This window comes from Mauremys reevesii, linkage group 11, assembly GCF_016161935.1.
Source record: "Mauremys reevesii isolate NIE-2019 linkage group 11, ASM1616193v1, whole genome shotgun sequence".
NCBI lineage: Eukaryota > Metazoa > Chordata > Testudines > Geoemydidae > Mauremys > Mauremys reevesii.
Window position 1 is genome coordinate 62,488,223 of NC_052633.1, and position 6,000 is coordinate 62,494,222.

General features: G+C 41.6%; 1 long non-coding RNA gene across 1 annotated transcript in view; it reads right to left on the minus strand.

Annotated features, from left to right (window-relative positions):
* LOC120374924 overlaps nt 1-5,231 on the minus strand; it is a 29,667-nt gene extending 24,436 nt beyond the window's left edge. The window contains exon 1 of the long non-coding RNA XR_005586342.1: nt 5,115-5,231. This is a non-coding gene — a long non-coding RNA (uncharacterized LOC120374924). The remainder of the gene's footprint in view (nt 1-5,114) is intronic.
* Between the last annotated feature and the right edge of the window lie 769 nt (nt 5,232-6,000).

Here is a 6,000-nt window from a genome sequence, read left to right on the forward strand (position 1 = left end):
GCAGGGGGTTGGAGTGCAGGAGGGGGTTTGGGGTGCGGGCTCCAGGTAGCACTGACCTCCAGCATCCCCAGCATTTCCCAGGGACAAAGGAAGTCCACACAGCTCCCAGGAAGCAGCAGCATGTGCCTGTGGCTCCTAGGCAAAAGGGTGGCCAGGGGGCTCCACACGCTGCCCCTGCCTGTAGGCGTCACCCCTCCACCAAGAACCGGGGGTACATTCCAGCCACTTCCTGGGAGCAGCGAGTAGCCAGGCACGGAGCCTGCCTGCCCTGCTGTAGCCAACTGGAATTTTAACCAGAGCCACTGGGGTCCCTTTTCGACCAGGCGTTCCAGTTGAAAACCAGCTGCCTGGCAACCCTACCAAGTCGCCAAGTGCTGGCCAGATGCATGGGGGGTTTCTGGTCTGAAGAATCTCTCCTCTAGGCAGTAATACCAGCTGAGCCACTCTACGTGGGCTAGTTAGATCCAATTGCTGAAGTAGACTATTTGGGACCCTTACATGTACTTCTCTCCTGCAAGGATCCTCCATGTCCGCACAGTCCCTTTGTGTGCCTGCCTTACCGCCATCTTTCTAATGGAAATACGTGGCTCTTCACAAACCACAGACGCTAAGGCTGGATTTGCCTTTTATTGCATTAGTAGGCCGTAATGTTTGGACAGTCTCTTATGTAAAGGAAACAGCCTGAGACATTACTGGACTTGCTAAAGAACTGAGGCAGAAAATATTTCTTTAAATCAAAAGGTACCAGACATGCATTTTCTCTTGTACAACATCAACTAAATTCATGGAACAGAAAACTGCAGAACATACAGCTATAACTATACAGATGGACAACAAAACTTAATTATGTAGCTAGAACATCTACTCAGTGATGAGAGAATGTATATAATCCAAACTGGAATAGACAGTCATAAACAGATAGTTAAGGGTTAATGCCTCTTTTACCTGTGAAGAGTTAAGAAGTTCACCCAGCCTAGCTGATACCGGACCAGAGGAACCAATGGGGGGGGACCAGGATGTTTCAAAAGGAAGGAGGGAAGTTCCCTTTGTCTTGGTCAGTTTCAGCCGGAGTGGAAAAGATCAAGGAACCAGCCTCTTATCAGAGTAGTAAGTTTTAGAAAAGAATAAATAGGTTTATGTTTATTTTCTTTTGTGACTTTGTCTTTGTGCACTTAGAGGAATAATCAAATTATTTTGTGTACTAAGTTTTGCTCAGCAGAACATCCTCTGTGTTTGAATCTGTTATCTGTGAGAGTAGCTAGTATGCTAATCTCTCCCAGAGGTTTTTTTCTTTAACTTTTCTTTTCTTTAATTAAAAGTCTTATTGATTTCCTTGTGTTAGGATCCAAGGGGATTGGATCTGGACTCACCAGGAATTGGTGGGGGAAAGGAGGGGCGATGGTTAAATTCTCCTGGTGTTAAGAGCTAAGGGGTTGGATAGGTGTTCACCAGGAAATTGGTGAAGAAGTCTCTCAAGATCACCCAGGGAAGGGAGTTAGTACTTGGGAGTGGTGGCAGCAAAACCAGATCTAAGCTGGTAATTCAGTTTAGGGGTTCACATGCAGGTCCTCATATCTGTACGCTAAAGTCCAGAGTAGGGGTGAAACCGATGACATGGTGGCAATGGTGGGATTTTAAAGGAACCAAAAGCCAGATTTTTTTCCTCCTTTGAGATGCTGGGGAAGCAGTGAAGGAGAGATATGCTGAAGGCAAATAGATAAAGTTTTTCTAACAAGGCTTTGTTAGAATGATTTCCAGATGGGCTTTAGCTGGAGGGTAATTACAGTTTGCAAAAGACACGTCACAAACCAGTTTTTCTTGTTTCTTTCTAATTCTGAGGAGTCCAATTACAGTAACAGAGAAAGTTACAAGCTGTTTTTTTTTTCTACCTCTGAGGATAGCTAAGGTAGACGGGAGTGGGGGAAATGTCAGACAAGGGAAAAAAACTATGCAAAAGGAAATAGAATTAACAAGTTTACAGGCTGAGGAAAACCAAAAAGAAAATAAACAAACCTATTTATTCTTTTCTAAAACTTACTACTCTGATAAGAGGCTGGTTCCTTGATCTTTTCCACTCCAGCTGAAACTGACCAAGATAAAGGGAACTTCCCTCCTTCCTTTTGAAACATCCTGTCCCACCATTGGTTCCTCTGGTCAGGTGTCAGCTAGGCTAGGTGAACTTCTTAACCCTTTACAGGTAAAAGAGGCATTAACCCTTAATTATCTGTTTAGGACAGGCACAGAGAAGAAAGACCTAGAAAGCTACCAAATTGGCTGGAAAAAAGTGATACAAACCTAATTAGTCTAACACCTAATTCTCAAGGGACATAACATACTACAGGCATAACATATATGAAACATTAAGGGCTCAACTGTGAGTCTACCTGCACAGTGGTATAAGGTGGCATAATGCCCACGTGTGCTGGTACCTGCATCACAGAGAAATTCACTGGGGCTGTTACTCCTTCTCCTGCACAGGAGAGCAGGGAATAGGCGAAGCCTTGGAAGGAAAAGACTAGTACAGATTACTTGCTCCCTGGAGCAAGGGAGAAGCAGTCACAGTTTGGCCTCTTGTCTGTTTATAGGACAGCACAGACACATACTGCCCCATACTCAGTGCAGATTACAAGCTGCCTACCAGTCAAACCCCGAGATAATATGCAGAGTGAAGACTAACAAGTAGCAAATTTTAACTCAAATTCTCCAAATGAAAGTTGTCAGCAATATCTAAACGTAACACATATTATCCAAAGGTTATATATACACATACATAAATAAAATGTAAGACTCCTTTGGCTGATATTATTATATATAAGGATATATAAAATTGCATTGACCAAAGGATTCATACATTCCCATATCCAAAATCCAGGGTTGTATCATACTCCTATTATCAGCAGTAAACTAGAACATCCAGGCAGTCAGTGAAATCAATGAAATCACCTAGAGTCAGTGAAAGTTAATCACCTGGGAATTCTAAGTAAAGATTACCCACAGCAGCAAAAGAGGTTGATGCCCAGCCAGGCAAAAAACAAAATCTAAATTTAAAAAATGCCCAGAGCAGCATCAAAGGTTGCCCAACCAAGCGTCAAAGAAAGAGAGAGGAAAAGGAAATTGATGCTTGCTTTAACCACAAAGCTATAAAGTGCCAAAAGTTTAAGTTTCCATCTGTAATCCAAACATAAGCATCCCTGCTCGCTTTGTGCTGCTATTACAAACAAGTCATGGGTCAATACATTGCTCGCCCAACTTCATGCTACTTGTTGCTGCTTTATACACCTAGCAAAAACCAGAAAATCCAAAATGCCACCCATGTTTTTTCTGGAGAGTCTTAATACGTAACAGGCAATAATACCCTTCTCCTGCTGTCCTCCAGATCTGTCCTTACCTGTGATTGGTGCTCAAAAAATAAAGCTTAATTCGTTTTATTTTCAGATCAATCAATCAATCTGCTCTTCTCACGGCGTTTTGGGATCCCACAAGGATCATTAACAAAACCCATTCTAAAGTGGCTGGTGCTAGAGGAAGCTGAACTTGGAAAGGTTTGAATTCGCTTTCATTTGAAGAAGCAAATGAAACTCACTCTCTTGCAAAATTAGACAACAAATATCCACTCAAGAACCAACTTCAAGAGGTCAAATCCTTACTGCTTATTTTGGGGCTAGAAATACAAACTTTCTTTCAGTTTTTCCATGTTTACTTCCAGCCTCAGGAAATACAAAGAAACATTGAACTGAAAAGTAAAGTTTTTAAAAAGTTAACTATTCTTTTCCAAAACACCATTCAGATACTTTTTTGCAGTTATGGGAAAGCTTTGGGTCAGTTCTGATCTTATCTGAGCCCATTTTCCCACCCATAACTAATATAATTACTGAATCAATGCTACTAGAACAAAATATAAAGAAAGGAAAGGGGAATTAAAAAGAAAAGAAAAAAAATCTTTCTACAGATAAAATAAATAAATCGTTCAAAAAGGCAGCCAACATGTAGAAATATCCCTCAGCTGAAAGTATAGTACAAAGAATTTTTAACTGAAAAGTGAACCATAAAAACCAAGGAAGGAAAAAGTTCAGATCTGCTCTGTCATTCAGAACATAGTGATACCACCTGCTTAACATGCCTCCTTATGCCTCAGTTTTGAAAAAAAGAACATGCAAAATGGCAGCTTTCATTCTTAAATTGTGAATTTTTACTTATATCATACCGAATCCTATGGCCAAATCACTCGAGCAATATTCAGTGACCTCAGTGAGTGTATTGCACAGTAAGGATTGAGTACGAGTTGAGTAAAAAAGTTAGGATGTGGCTACTTATTTTTGTGGTAATCTTATTTTGCCAAACAGAAAACAGCCTTGCTGACATTCTCTGTAGAGGAAGGAGATTCTTCCCTTTCCCTTAATGCACTGGTTCACTTACGCAACGTGCATGAAAAATTATTACTTTGTCCCAGCTGGTGATCAGATCATGACCTGAAGCATGGATGACTGATCTCTCTTGTAAATTTCAAAACTTGAGATTGTAACCACAGAGGCTATATTCATACCTATTTTTTATTGTTTTGAGTGAACGTCTATGGGCCTTTATTAGAAAGATGTGAATAGAAAAAGCACTATGTAACTGCTGCTATTATTCCCAAACATAGTGAGAATCCAAACACATCCTAATTTGGGTCTTGAACACACAATCTTTCTGTCTCAGTAAGTGAGCCAAAGAGTTCAAACAACTAAGCCATTTAAGAACAGAAAACAAACACAAATGTGAGGCAATATATGTTGTAAGAAGTTGCTGTCTTCAAACCATCCCCTCCTGGCATAGGGTGGCTCTGCAGGAGACCTGTCTCAGTTTGTCTTAGGTTCCCAGAAATAATCCACTCTCAGAAAGTCTTTAAAACAACACTCCTTCCCTTGGGGTCTAATTTATTTAACATTGTCTGGCTCCCAAAGCAAGCCCCCTTTTAGCCATCCATAGGTGCTGAGTTTTCCCCAGCCTTCCTTCCTAGGATGGTGTGGGTCAAGTCTTAGCCTCCCAAGCCTACAAGTTCACTCCTTTAGATTGGGGTTTCTACAGCCCTCCTGCTGGGACTGTGTCCTATACATCCTAGCTCAGAAACTCACCCCTTGAGATCAGGATTTCACAGCCCTCCTTCGAGGCAATATGTGTGCAGGCTGAGTTCTTCTTCCCATCAGTTCTTTCAGCTCAGCCTCTGGTTTCACCCAAAGCCTACTTGGGTCACATGACCCACCAGTCACATGACTCATGTTTCCCACCAGGGACGGAGACTTGACTCTGTCCCTGGAGGGGCTGAGATCTACTTGCCTTTAAGGGCCCATCAATCTGTGACATTGTTTAAAAAGACAAACTGTGCTATCAGTGAAGAAACATTGCAGTATATGGAATGATTCCAAGAAAGAGTTAGAAAGAGAAAGTGCAGATCATTGGTTTATATCTTGTAGAAAATGTCTCACTTACAGTGCCTCCTTCTACCTACAATCACAATTTATGTGCCTCTAACCTACTCTGACATTGATAGACTGACTAATTTAGTAAGAGTCACTCTTTAGTAAGATTGGAGAGGAAGGATGGTTTTGTGATTAATTAAAGAACAAGGCTGTAGCTCACTCAGATCTGGGTTCAATTCTGCGCTCTGCTATAGTCTCCCTGTGTGATGTTGGGCAAGTCATTTAATCTCACCCTGCCTCAGATTGTAATCTGTAAAATGGAGCTAATAGCACCCTTTTCTTCTATACTTTGTTCCTCTGTAAACTCTTCCCGTCAGGGATTATCTCTTGCTATGTGCATGTACAGCATTTAGCACAAAGGGGCCCTGATCCTAGGAGACCTCTAGGTGCTAGTATAATAAACAAATAATAATAAAGCAGGTCTTTTTTCCAGCATAGTCTTTTGTCCAGAGGCAGCTAAGACTTCAAATTGCTTATCCAACAAGAAACTCCATCCCCATTCCTCCCGCCTCTCTCCCCCATTTCTTCACTCCTGGATAAT